This window comes from Arachis hypogaea, chromosome 13 (genome assembly GCF_003086295.3).
Source record: "Arachis hypogaea cultivar Tifrunner chromosome 13, arahy.Tifrunner.gnm2.J5K5, whole genome shotgun sequence".
Lineage (NCBI taxonomy): Eukaryota > Viridiplantae > Streptophyta > Magnoliopsida > Fabales > Fabaceae > Arachis > Arachis hypogaea.
Genome location: NC_092048.1, coordinates 39,941,301 through 39,955,071, shown reverse-complemented (window position 1 = coordinate 39,955,071; position 13,771 = coordinate 39,941,301). Strand labels below are relative to the sequence as shown.

At 36.4% G+C, this 13,771-nt stretch overlaps 1 long non-coding RNA gene and 1 other non-coding gene across 2 annotated transcripts; one reads left to right on the top strand and one right to left on the bottom strand.

The window, feature by feature from the left end:
- The first annotated feature begins 810 nt into the window (after nt 1-810).
- LOC140178136 (uncharacterized) lies at nt 811-3,081 on the top strand. The gene is made up of 4 exons (XR_011870380.1): nt 811-1,662; nt 1,757-1,893; nt 2,419-2,481; nt 2,872-3,081. It is a non-coding gene; the product is annotated as an uncharacterized lncRNA (long non-coding RNA).
- A 5,687-nt stretch (nt 3,082-8,768) lies between these two features.
- Nucleotides 8,769-8,876, bottom strand: LOC112738785 (small nucleolar RNA R71). The gene has a single exon (XR_003169733.1). It is a non-coding gene; the product is annotated as a small nucleolar RNA R71 (small nucleolar RNA).
- Nucleotides 8,877-13,771: the final 4,895 nt, after the last annotated feature.

Genomic DNA, 13,771 nt, shown 5'->3' with positions numbered 1-13,771 from the left:
AATCGGTGTTTTGTTACAAAATTTTATAATGTTTTGTAACAAAAGATGAAGTTGTTGCAAAAGTTTAAAATATTTTGTAACAAAATATCCATTTGTTTCAAAAACTCTAACTATTTTGTAACAAAAAATTAATTTGTCACAAAATTTAATATTATTTGTAACAAGTTATTTGTTTGTCACAAAATACAAGAAATTTTGTAACTAAAAAAATATTTTAAAATGTTAAAATTTTTAAGATAATTTTATTTTGGTTCAAAAATTTAATTTTTTAAAATATTATTTGTATTAATTAATTATTTTTTTATAAAAATTAAAGATTAAATGTGTAAGACCCAGAAATTTCAAAAAAAAAATTTATTAAGAGCTAATTTTGATTTGTTTATTCATTAAGTACTTTAATCTCAGAAAATAGTTTATTAAAGATAATTAAAGTAAATTTTGATTAATTGAGTTTAAAGTAATTTAAGGTTTTATCTGATTTTATAATTATTGAATCATTTTCTGTATTTAAATTATAAAGTTTAGTAAATATAAAATAATAAGAATTTTATATGATTTAGTTTAAATGATTAAGATTTTGAAATTTAATACTTTAATTCTTATAAACAAATAAAATTAATTATATTATTTTATATTTAAATTAGAATATTTAATTAAAAGCTAATCAACAAATTGATAATTTAATAATATTTTAAAATAATTTTAAAGAATTAATTTAGAATTTAATTTAATATAATATCTCTTAATTTTATTAAAATTTAACAAAACCCTAATTTGCCCAAGAATCCCTAATTTTACATTTGCCCCAAATCAAACCCTAATTCTACCTAACCCATAGCCACCACCGCCACACCCCCTTTTCCCCAAAAGAAGCATAACTTCAGAACAAACCAAGAAAGAAAAAGAGAAGGGAAATGGAAATAGGGGAAGCAGGGAAGGGAGAGTGAGATCCGAGAAAGCAGAGAGGAAGAGAGGGTTGCGTCGGGGAAGAAAAGGAGAGGAAGAGAGGTCTGAGGGAGAAGTGAGTTGCGCCAGAGGGAGAAGAGGGAGACCCAGCCGTCGTGCCTACCGCCATCCATCTCGCGTCGCTGCCGTTTCGCCGAGCTACTTCGTGGCTCCGTCCTACCCCGACCGCCGCCATCGGGCTGCCAAACCGAGTTAAGAGAGACTGGATCTGGTGGTGTGAGAGAGTGACGCACGTGAGGGAGAGGAGGCGTCGCTGCTACTGCTGCCTCGCCGTCGCCGATTGATGGAGGGAGAAAATGCGTGACTGAGGAAAGCACCCAGGATGGGCCACTGCTGCCGCCGACGATGCGAGGAAGAGAAGAGCCGCCGCACTCTGCCGCAACCAGCACCATCGTTTCCTGTGCCGCCGCTGAGTCAAGACGTCGCTGTCGAAGCCTTCGCCGTCCTTGCCGCTAGAGCTGGTCACTGGAAAAGAGGAGGTGATAGTGGTGGGAGTTGCCATTACTGTTCTATTTCTGCTCATTGAAGAACACCGAAAAATATATTGCTGCTGCTGCAGTTTCAAACCCAATCTGGTTCCAGTTTTGGTTCTGTTTCGAGCTGCGTTGCCGTCTAAGTAGTCACCAACAACAGCTGCCGCTGCTGGAGCTCACCGGAGCTGCTGCTACGCCGTTCCTTCTTTTATTCTTAACTTCAGTAAGTTGTTCTCGCCTTGAAACCCCTTAGGTCGCTATTCTGTTATCTTACGCTGAGGTTTTGCGGTGTTATTTGCTATAAGTTTGAGTTCCAGTTATTATATGTTGTGAATAGAGTTGTTGTGGTTGCCGCAAAAGTGGTTAAGGACTGATGTTGCGGTTGCTGCTGATCACGGATCGATAGAAAAGGTTTTCTTTGATGCGTTTGGTTTATGGGTTTCGACTTTCTGAGGTAGGGGCGTTTTTATTAAAATTCATTTTTACTCTTAAGAATTAAACTGAATTGCCTTGAATGAATGTCATGTCTTACTTGACTGTGGCTAGTTCTGAATATTGAGTTGGTATTGAGATAGTGAATGAAATGTGATTGCTTACTTGACAATAGCTTATTTGCTCTGATTCTATGACATGAATGTGAGTTTTAAACTTCCACCTATCTTTGATTCAAGAAATGATTATCAGATTTGAGATTGTTAAGTGAAATGTTATGGTTGCACTAATTTTCTAGCTCATGTTATGGAAAAATAGTATTTTTAATCTGTATGACAGATTAGTTCACAGTTTCTTAAGAAGTCTTAATTATCAAGAAACAAATGTGTTATCTTTCTTGTGACAGCTAATTGCCTTGTGTTATTTTTCATGAATGCATTGCTAATTGCTAATTGCTCTGAACCTTACTTGATTTTTTGAAGCTGCCATTCTTTATGAATGCATTGCCAATTATTGATTGCTCTAAACCTTGCTTGATTTTCTATAGCTGCCATTCTCTATTTCCAAACTTTCTCTGCATCGCTTCTGCAATAACAAAAACTCTGTTCAGGTACTTCTCTATTTTCTTATCTTGTGTTTTGACATAAACCTTATTATGGAACTTTATGAGTGTTAAAGCATAAAAAAAATTCAAGTATATTTGTTATGAAGATTTTGGTGAAAATTGTGTTTTGTAATGATTGTTTGACAATTGATACTTATGTAAATTTAATAAATTTGTTCACTAAGTTGTGATTGAATTGTGATTAGTTAGCTCAAGTTTATATATTGAATTGTTAATTCTTGATAATTTACATTCTTGATTGGCTAGTTTTGAACTCTGAGAATATATTCTTAAGGAATTAGTTAATTTTAACTTGTAAGTTCTAAATTTTTACTCGGATGAAGATAGTATTATGTGTTATTTTTTAATTTTGGTTTTCATTGTTTATATTTGCAGGGGTACAAAGTTGATGCCAACATGCTAGACTTTATATTGACTGAAATATACTAGAAGAGTCAAGAATTATAAATTTGATATGATACAATTTTATGTTAGGAAAAAGTGTGTTTAGTTGAATTTGTAGAACTTATTTTATTGTAAAAGAATCTTAAAGACATGTAAGATATTTTAATTATCTATATGATTATATATCATATAAATGTTGAGTTACTGGGATTAGAAAAGTAATTGATATATCAATTATTTAATTAAATATTTTAAAATCAAATTTCTATTTTTGTAACTAAGAATAAAAAATGTTACAAAAATAAGTAGTATTTTGTAACAATATATTATGACACAAAAATCTAAATTGTTACAAAAAATATTTTAAAGGTGAAAAAGTGTTACCACTTTCGTAACAAATTTTGGTTTTTGTATTAAAAAAATTTGTTACAAAATATTACTTTGAATTGTAACAATTCTATTTTTTTTTACAAAAATTTTTTACTGCAACGGCCCTTTTTTATTACAAAATCCTTTTGTTTCAAAATTTCGATTTTTTGTAACAATTTTTGTTGTTACAAATATTACTTTTTTTTGTAGTGCACCTTGAGGATTCACATCTTCACCTTCACCTACAATTAGAAGAATACCCAAATTTAGAACAAGATATAAATACTTAAGTATTATATAAATATTAAATTAGTAACTAACAATCTAATTACCATCAACAAAGCCTTTATTCCAATTGCGAGTACAAATCACAGCTTCAATATTTTCTGGCAACATTTGACTTCTATATTTGTTAATGACATGAGCTCCAATACTAAAGGCAGATTCCGATGCAACCGTAGTAATTGGAATACTCAATAAATCACGTGCCATGATTGATAACTTCGGATAACGACTCTCATATAATTTCCACCATTTCAAAACATCTAAATCTTCAAAGCAATCCTTTGACAAAAGTGGCTCCTCCAAGTATGTATCAAGTGGATTCTTTCCACTAGAGACCTCAGCTTGATGGTTACGTTTCATCAATTTCTAGCAAAATAGAAATAATAACATCTTGTTAGGATAGAATAATGACAATCAATAATATAAGAGAATTAAAATATGTTAAACATTACTTACGCCAACAATTGCAAGTCGCTTCTTGCTTGCACTTTCAGGGGTATGAGTCATGGATGAAGATTGAATACTAGGTCCTTGTGCTTCAACAGTTGGAGGAGAATTCTTGTCATATTTTTCAAAAAACTTGTATAATTTCATTTTCACCTGTTCCACCTTTCCTTTTGCAGTCTCAGCATCAATCTCTTCATACATAAGCTCTAAAGTAGAAATCTTAAGCCTAGGATCAAGAATAGCACCAAATGCAAGAATGACACTATACTTTTCCCAATACTTCTTAAATTTGTTCATCATCTTTTCTCCCATTCTCCTTAGAAGCTCATCTTCACTTCTCAAACTTCCCATCAAAACACATTGAATATGATATACTGTAGAAAATACAAATTCGAAGTAGGGTAAGATGTGCCAGAAATCAAATTAGTAGTTTCATAAAAGGGGTATAAAAATTCACATATCCTTTCAGCTCTCCCCCATTCATCAACCGAAGGACAATACTTATAAGCATGATCGGTTGCCTTCAAATACTCAAAGGCCTTCTGATGAGCGGATAATTTATACGCTTTTTGGCATTGTTTTTAGTATGTTTTTAGTAGGATCTAGTTACTTTTAGGGATGTTTTCATTAGTTTTTATGTTAAATTCACATTTCTGGACTTTACTATGAGTTTGTGTGTTTTTCTGTGATTTCATGTATTTTCTGGCTGAAATTGAAGGACTTGAGCAGAAATCAGATTCAGAGGTTGAAGAAGGACTGCTGATGCTGTTGGATTCTGACCTCTCTGCACTCAAAGTGGATTTTCTGGAGCTACAGAACTCGAAATGACGCGCTTCCAATTGCGTTGGAAAGTAGACATCCAGGGCTTTCCCGAAATATATAATAGTCCATACTTTAGCCAATAATAGATGACGCAAACTGGCGTTCAACGCCAGCTCTCTACCCAATTCTGGCGTCCAGCGCCAGAAAAGGATCCAAAACCAGAGTTGAACGCCAGAAATGGATCAAAACCTGGCGTTCAACTCCACAAATGGCCTCTGCACGTGGAAAGTTAAAGCTCAGCCCAAGCACACACCAAGTGGGCCCCGGAAGTGAATTTATGCATCAATTACTTACTCATGTAAACCCTAGTGACTAGTTTATTATAAATAGGACCTTTTACTATTGTATTAGACATCTTTGGTCTCAGTTTTAATCTTTGGATCTTTGGACGCCTGGTTCTTAGATCAGAGGGGCTGGCCATTCGGCCATGCCTGGACCTTTCACTTATGTATTTTTAACGGTAGAGTTTCTACACTCCATAGATTAAGGTGTGGAGCTCTGCTGTTCCTCAAAGATTAATGCAAAGTACTACTGTTTTCTATTCAATTCATCTTATTTCGCTTCTAAGATATTCATTCATACTTCAATCTGAATGTGATGAACGTGACAATCATCATCATTCCCTATGAACGCATGCCTGACAACCACTTCCGTTCTACCTTCGATTGAATGAGTATCTCTTAGATCTCTTAATCAGAATCTTCGTGGCGTAAGCTAGAATGATGGCGGCATTCAAGAGAATCCGGAAAGTCTAAACCTTGTCTGTGGTATTTCGAGTAGGATTCAATGAATGAATGACTGTGACGAGCTCCAAACTCGCGATTGCGGGGCGTTAGTGACAGACGCAAAAGGATAGTAAATCCTATTCCAGCATGATCGAGAACCGACAGATGAATAGCCGTGCCGTGACAGGGTACGTTGACCATTTTCACTGAGAGGATAAGATGAAGCCATTGACGAGGGTGATGCCTCCAGACGATTAGCCGTGCCGTGACAGGGCATTGGATCATTTTCCCGAGAGATGACCGAAAGTAGCCGTTGACAATGGTGATGTATCGCATAAAGCCAGCCATGGAAAGGAGTAAGACTGATTGGATGAAGATAGCAGGAAAGCAGAGGTTCAGAGGAACGAAAGCATCTCCATTCGCTTATCTGAAATTCTCACCAATGAATTACATAAGTATTTCTATCCCTATTCTATTAACTATTATTCGAAAACACCATTATCAATTTATATCTGCCTAACTGAGATTTTCAAGGTGACCATAGCTTGCTTCATACCAACAATCTCCGTGGGATTCGACCCTTACTCACGTAAGGTATTACTTGGATGACCCAGTGCACTTGCTGGTCAGTTACACGGAGTTGTGAACCATGGTATTGGCGTCATGTTTTTGGCGCCATTGCCAGGGAAAGAAAGAGCAATGAATTCTACATAATTAAAGTGTAATCACGATTCCGCGTACCAAGTTTTTGGCGCCGTTGCCGGGGATTGTTTGAGTTTTCGGCAAGCTTTTGGTCCGGTAACATCAGTGCCAATTTTGATCCGGCAACAGCACCAAGTTTTTGGCGCCGTTGCCGGGGATTGTTCGAGTATGGACAACTGACGGTTCATCCTGTTGCTCAGATTAGGTAATTTTCTTTTTATTTTGTTTTCAAAAATTTTTCAAAAAAAATCTTTCAAAATTTTCTCCTTTGTTTTTTTAAAAAAAAATGTTTTCAAAAATTTTATTCAAAATTTTTAAGAATGAATTCTAGTGTTTCATGAAGCATGTGAAGCCTGGCTGGCTGTAAAGCCATGTCTAAATTTATTTGGACTGAGGCAGCAATTTGTTATCAAGAGCAATATACTCTGATGTTAAATGCTGAAGCTTGGCTGGCCATTGGCCATGTCTAGTGTTTTGGACTGGAGCTTTCATTGAAAGCTTGGCTGGCTAGTGAGCCATGTCTAATTCCTGGACTGAAGCTTTAGACTAAGAATGCAAGATTCCTGGAATTCATGTTAAAAATTTTGGAATCCTTATTTTTTCTTTTTCATATAATTTTCGAAAAAATCCAAAAAAAATAGAAAATCATAAAAATCAAAAATATTTTTCTGTTTCTTGTTTGAGTCTTGAGTCATGTTATAAGTTTGGTGTCAATTGCATGTGCATCTTACATTTTTCAAAAATTCTCATGCATTCATGGTGTTCTTCATGATCTTCAAGTTGTTCTTGGTAAGTCTTCTTGTTTGATCTTGATGATTTTTTGTTTTGTGTCTTTTCATGTTTTTCATATGCATTCTTGAATTCTTAGTGTCTAAGCATTAAAGAATTCTAAGTTTGGTGTCTTGCATGTTTTCTTTGTATTAAAAATTTTTCAAAACTGTGTCTATGATGTTCATCTTGACATTCATAGTGTTCTTGGTGTTCATCTTGACATTCATAGCATTCTTGCATGCATCACATGTTTTGATCTAAAAATTTCATGCATTGCATCTCTTTAGTGTTTTTCTCTCTCATCATAAAAATTTCAAAAAATCAAAAAAAAATATCTTTCCCTTTTTCTCTCATCAAATTCGAAAATTTGAGTTGACTTTTTCAAAAATTTTTAAAATCAAGTTGTTTCTTATGAGTCAAATCAAATTTTCAATTTGAAAATCTTATCTTTTTCAAAATCTTTTTCAAAATTCTTAGTTATTTTCGAAAATTCCAAAAATATTTTTCAAAAATCTTTTTCTTATTTTTATATCAAATTTTCGAAAATAACATAATCAATTAATGTTTTGATTCAAAAATTTGAAGTTTGTTACTTGCTTGTTAAGAAAGATTCAAACTTTAAGTTCTAGAATCATATCTTGTGATTTCTTATGAATCAAGTCATTAATTGAGATTTTAAAAATCAAATCTTTTTCAAAACTAATTTCTAAAATATCTTCTTATCTTACCTTTTTCAAAAAAGTTGGTTTCAAAATATCTTTTCTAACCTCCTAACTTCTTATCTTTTCAAAATTTGTTTCAACTAACTAACTAACTTTTTGTTTGTTTCTTAACTTTTTCAAAACTACCTAACTAACTCTCTCTCTCTAATTTTCGAAAATATCTTCCCTCTTTTTCAAAAATTTCTTTTTAATTAACTAATTATTCTTATTTTTATTTTTGATTTTAAAAATTTTCGAAAAATACTAACATTTTTCAAAAACCATTTTCGAAAATCACTAACCCTTTTTCAAAAATTATTTTCGAAAATTTTCCCTCTCCCATCTTATTCTATTTATTTATTCAGCTACTAACATCTCATCTCACATCTCAACCCTCCTCACAGTTGTGTTTCTTCCATTATATTACATTCTTTGTCTCCCTCTTTTCTTCCACTCACAAAGGGATCCCTATACTGTGGTATAAAGGATCCATATTATTATTATTATTTCTCTGTGCCCTCTTCTTTGTCATATGAGCAGGAGCAAGGATAAGAACATTCTTGTGGAAGCAGATCCAGAACCTGAAAGGACTCTGAAAAGGAAACTAAGAGAAGCTAAAATACAACAATCCAGAGATAACCTTTCAGAAATTTTCGAACAGGAAGAGGAGATGGCAGCCGAAAATAATAATAATGTAAGGAAGATGCTTGGTGACTTTACTGCACCTAATTCCAATTTACATGGAAGAAGCATCTCCATTCCTGCCATTGGAGCAAACAACTTTCAGCTGAAACCTCAATTAGTTTCTCTGATGCAGCAGAACTGCAAGTTTCATGGACTTCCATCTGAAGATCCTTTTCAGTTCTTAACTGAATTCTTGCAGATATGTGATACTGTTAAGACTAATGGAGTAGATCCTGAAGTCTACAGGCTCATGCTTTTCCCTTTTACTGTAAGAGACAGAGCTAGATTATGGTTGGATTCTCAACCCAAAGACAGCCTGAACTCTTGGGATAAGCTGGTCACGGCTTTCTTAGCCAAGTACTTTCCTCCTCAAAAGCTGAGCAAGCTTAGAGCTGATGTTCAAACCTTCAGACAGAAAGAAGGTGAATCCCTCTATGAAGCTTGGGAAAGATACAAACAGTTGACCAAAAAGTGTCCTTCTGACATGCTTTTAGAATGGACCATCCTGGATATATTCTATGATGGTTTATCTGAGCTATCAAGGATGTCATTGGATACTTCTGCAGGTGGATCCATTCACCTAAAGAAAACGCCTGCAGAAGCTCAAGAACTCATTGACATGGTTGCTAATAACCAGTTCATGTACACTTCTGAAAGGAATCCTGTGAATAATGGGACGCCTATGAAGAAGGGAGTTCTTGAAGTTGATACTCTGAATGCCATATTGGCTCAGAATAAAATATTGACTCAGCAAGTCAATATGATTTCTCAGAGTTTGAATGGAATGCAAGCTGCATCCAACAGTACTCAAGAGGCTTCTTATGAAGAAGAATCTTATGATCCTGAGAACCCTGCAATAGCAGAGGTGAATTACTTAGGTGAACCTTATGGAAACACCTATAACTCATCATGGAGAAATCATCCAAATTTCTCATGGAAGGATCAAAAGCCTCAACAAGGCTTTAATAATGGTGGAAGAAACATGTTTAACAATAATAAATCTTTTCCATCATCCACTCAGCAACAGACAGAGAACTCTGAATAAAATACTTCTAATTTAACAAACTTAGTCTCTGATCTATCTAAGGCCACTGTAAGTTTCATGAATGAAACAAGATCTTCCATTAGAAATTTGGAAGCACAAGTGGGCCAACTGAGTAAAAGGATCACTGAAATCCCTCCTAGTACTCTCCCAAGCAATACAGAAGAGAATCCAAAAGGAGAGTGCAAGGCCATTGACATAAGCACCATGCCCGAACCTGTAAGGGAAGGAGAGGACGTGAATCCCAAGGAGGAAGACCTCCTGGGACGTCCAGTGGTCAATAAGGAGCTTCCCTCTGAGGAACCAAAGGACTCTGAGGCTCATCTAGAGACCATAGAGATTCCATTGAACCTCCTTATGCCCTTCATGAGCTCTGATGAGTATTCCTCTTCTGAAGAGAATGAGGATGTTACTGAAGAGCAAACTGCCAAGTTTCTTGGTGCAATCATGAAGCTGAATGCCAAATTATTTGGCATTGATACTTGGGAAGTTGAACTTCCCTTGTTCATTAATGAACTAAGTGATCTAGATCAACTGACATTGCCTCAGAAGAGACAGGATTCTGGAAAGTTCATAATACCCTGTACCATAGGCACCATGATCTTTAAGGCTCTGTGTGACCTTGGTTCAGGAATAAACCTCATGCCCCTCTCTGTAATAGAGAAACTGGGAATCTATGGGGTGCAAGCTGCTAAAATCTCATTAGAGATGGCAGACAATTCAAGAAAACAGGCTTATGGACAAGTAGAGGACGTGTTAGTAAAGGTTGAAGGCCTTTACATCCCTGCTGATTTCATAGTCCTGGATACTGGAAAGGAAGAGGATGAATCCATCATCCTAGGAAGACCTTTCCTAGCCACAGCAAGAGCTGTGATTGATGTGGACAGAGGAGAATTAGTCCTTCAATTGAATAAGGACAACCTTGTGTTTACAACTCAAGGATCCCTCTCTGCATCCATGGAGAGGAAGCAGAAAAAGCTTCTCTCAAAGCAGAGTCAACCCAAGCCCCCACAGTCAAACTCTAAGTTTGGTGTTGGGAGGCCACAACTAAACTCTAAGTTTGGTGTTGAACTCCCATATCCAAACTCTAAGTTTGGTGTTGGAGAGTCTCAACAATGCTCTGAACATCTGTGAGGCTCCATAAGAGCCCACTGTCAAGCTATTGACATTAAAGAAGCGCTTGTTGCGAGGCAACCCAATGTTTATTTATCTAATTTTATTTTTGTTTTTCATGTTTTCTTAGGTTCATGATCATGTGGAGTCACAAAATAAATATAAAAATTAAAAACAGAATCAAAAACAGCAGAAGAAAAATCACACCCTGGAGGAGCATCTGTCTGGCGTTCAGCGCCAGAACAGAGCATGGTTCTGGCGTTGAACGCCCAAAATGGGCAGCTTCTGGGCGCTGAACGCCAGAACAGGTATGGTTCTGGCGTTCAACGCCAGAAATGGCACACAAATGGGCGTTGAACGCCCAAAATGGGCACCAACCTGGCGCTGAACGCCCAGAGTTGTGTGCAAGGGCATTTTACATGCCTAAATTGGTGCAGGGATGTAAATGCCTTGACACCTCAGGATCTGTGGAGCTCACAGGATCATCTCAGGATCTGTGGACCCCACAGGATCCCCACCTTCCTTCCTCATAATCCTAGTTTTTTTTCCACATCTTCTTCTTCATCTATTCCTTCTTCTTTTGCTCGAGGGCGAGCAACATTCTAAGTTTGGTGTGGTAAAACAATTATGTAAAGGATCTATAGCTCAGTGGTAGAACATGTGGCTGCAAATCAAGAGATCCCTGAGATACCTCAGGGGATGCACTTCCCTCCACATAATTATTGGAAGCAACTGAGGATAGAAATACCAAAAATCACTAGGAATCAAGCCACAAAGGCAAGGAAGAGACATAGAAGAGCTCAAAAACATCATTGAAACGCCATCATCACTAAGGTGGATTCATTCCTTGCTCTTATTTCTTCTGTTTTTCGTTTTCTATGTTATGGTGCTTATCTATGTTGGTGTCTTCATTACATGATCATTAGTAGTTAGTAACTATGTCTTAAAGATATGAATGTCCTATGAATCCATCACCTCTCTTAAATGAAAAATGTTTTAATTCAAAAGAACAAGAAGTACATGAGTTTTGAATTTATCCTTGAACTTAGCTTAATTATATTGATGTGGTGGCAATGCTTCTTGTTTTCTAAATGTATGCTTGAACAGTGCATATGTCTTTTGAAGTTGTTGTTTAAGAATGTTAAATATGTTGGCTCTTGAAAGAATGATGACAAGGAGACATGTTATTTGATAATCTGAAAAATCATAAAAATGATTCTTGAAGCAAGAAAAAGCAGCAAAGAACAAAGCTTGCAGAAAAAAAAAAGGCGAAAAAAAATAGAAAGAAAAAGAAAAAGAAAGCAGAAAAAGCCAAAAGCTCTTAAAACCAAGAGGCAAGAGCAAAAAGCCAATAACCCTTAAAACCAAAAGGCAAGGGTAAATAAAAAGGATCCCAAGGCTTTGAGCATTAGTGGATAGGAGGGCCTAAAGGAATAAAATCCTGGTCTAAGCGGCTAAACCAAGCTGTCCTTAACCATGTGCTTGTGGCGTGTAGGTGTCAAGTGAAAACTTGAGACTGAGCGGTTAAAGTCAAGGTCCAAACCAAAAGAAGAGTGTGCTTAAGAACCCTGGACACCTCTAATTGGGGACTTTAGCAAAGCTGAGTCACAATCTGAAAAGGTTCACCCAATTATGTGTTTGTGGCATTTATGTATCCGGTGGTAATACTAGAAAACAAAGTGCTTAGGGCCACGGCCAAGACTCATAAAGAAGCTGTGTTCAAGAATCATCATACTAAACTAGGAGAATCAATAACACTATCTGAACTCTGAGTTCCTATAGATGCCAATCATTCTGAACCTCAATGGATAAAGTGAGATGCCAAAACTATTCAAAAGGCAAAAAGCTATAAGTCCCGCTCATCTGATTGGAGCTATGTTTCATTGATGGTTTGGAATTTATAGTGTATTCTCTTCTTTTTATCCTATTTGATTTTCAGTTGCTTGGGGACAAGCAACAATTTAAGTTTGGTGTTGTGATGAGCGGATAATTTATACGCTTTTTGGCATTGCTTTTAGTATGCTTTTAGTAGGATCTAGTTACTTTTAGGGATGTTTTCATTAGTTTTTATGTTAAATTCACATTTCTGGACTTTACTATGAGTTTGTGTGTTTTTCTGTGATTTCAGGTATTTTCTGGCTGAAATTGAAGGACTTGAGCAGAAATCAGATTCAAAGGTTGAAGAAGGACTGCTGATGCTGTTGGATTCTGACCTCCCTGCACTCAAAGTGGATTTTCTGGAGCTACAGAACTCAAAATGGCGCGCTTCCAATTGAGTTGGAAAGTAGACATCCAGGGCTTTCCAGAAATATATAATAGTTCATACTTTGGCCAAGAATAGACGACGCAAACTGGCGTTCAACGCCAGCTCTCTACCCAATTCTGGCGTCCAGCGCCAGAAAAGGATCCAAAACCAGAGTTGAACGCCAGAAATGGATCAAAACCTGGCGTTCAACTCCATAAATGGCCTCTGCACGTGGAAAGTTAAAGCTCAGCCCAAGCACACACCAAGTGGGCCCCGGAAGTGAATTTATGCATCAATTACTTACTCATGTAAACCCTAGTGACTAGTTTATTATAAATAGGACCTTTTACTATTGTATTAGACATCTTTGGTCTCAGTTTTAATCTTTGGATCTTTGGACGCCTGGTTCTTAGATCAGAGGGGCTAGCCATTCGGCCATGCCTGGACCTTTCACTTATGTATTTTTAACGGTAGAGTTTCTACACTCCATAGATTAAGGTGTGGAGCTCTGCTGTTCCTCAAAGATTAATGCAAAGTACTACTGTTTTCTATTCAATTCATCTTATTTCACTTCTAAGATATTCATTCGTACTTCAATCTGAATGTGATGAACGTGACAATCATCATCATTCCCTATGAACGCGTGCCTGACAACCACTTCCGTTCTACCTTCGACTGAATGAGTATCTCTTAGATCTCTTAATCAGAATCTTCGTGGCGTAAGCTAGAATGATGGCGGCATTCAAGAGAATCCGGAAAGTCTAAACCTTGTCTGTGGTGTTCCGAGTAGGATTCAATGAATGAATGACTGTGACGAGCTCCAAACTCGCGATTGCGGGGCGTTAGTGATAGACACAAAAGGATAGTAAATCCTATTCCAGCATGATCGAGAACCGACAGATGAATAGCCGTGCCGTGACAGAGTGCGTTGACCATTTTCACTGAGAGGATAAGATGAAGCCATTGACGAGGGTGATGCCTCCAG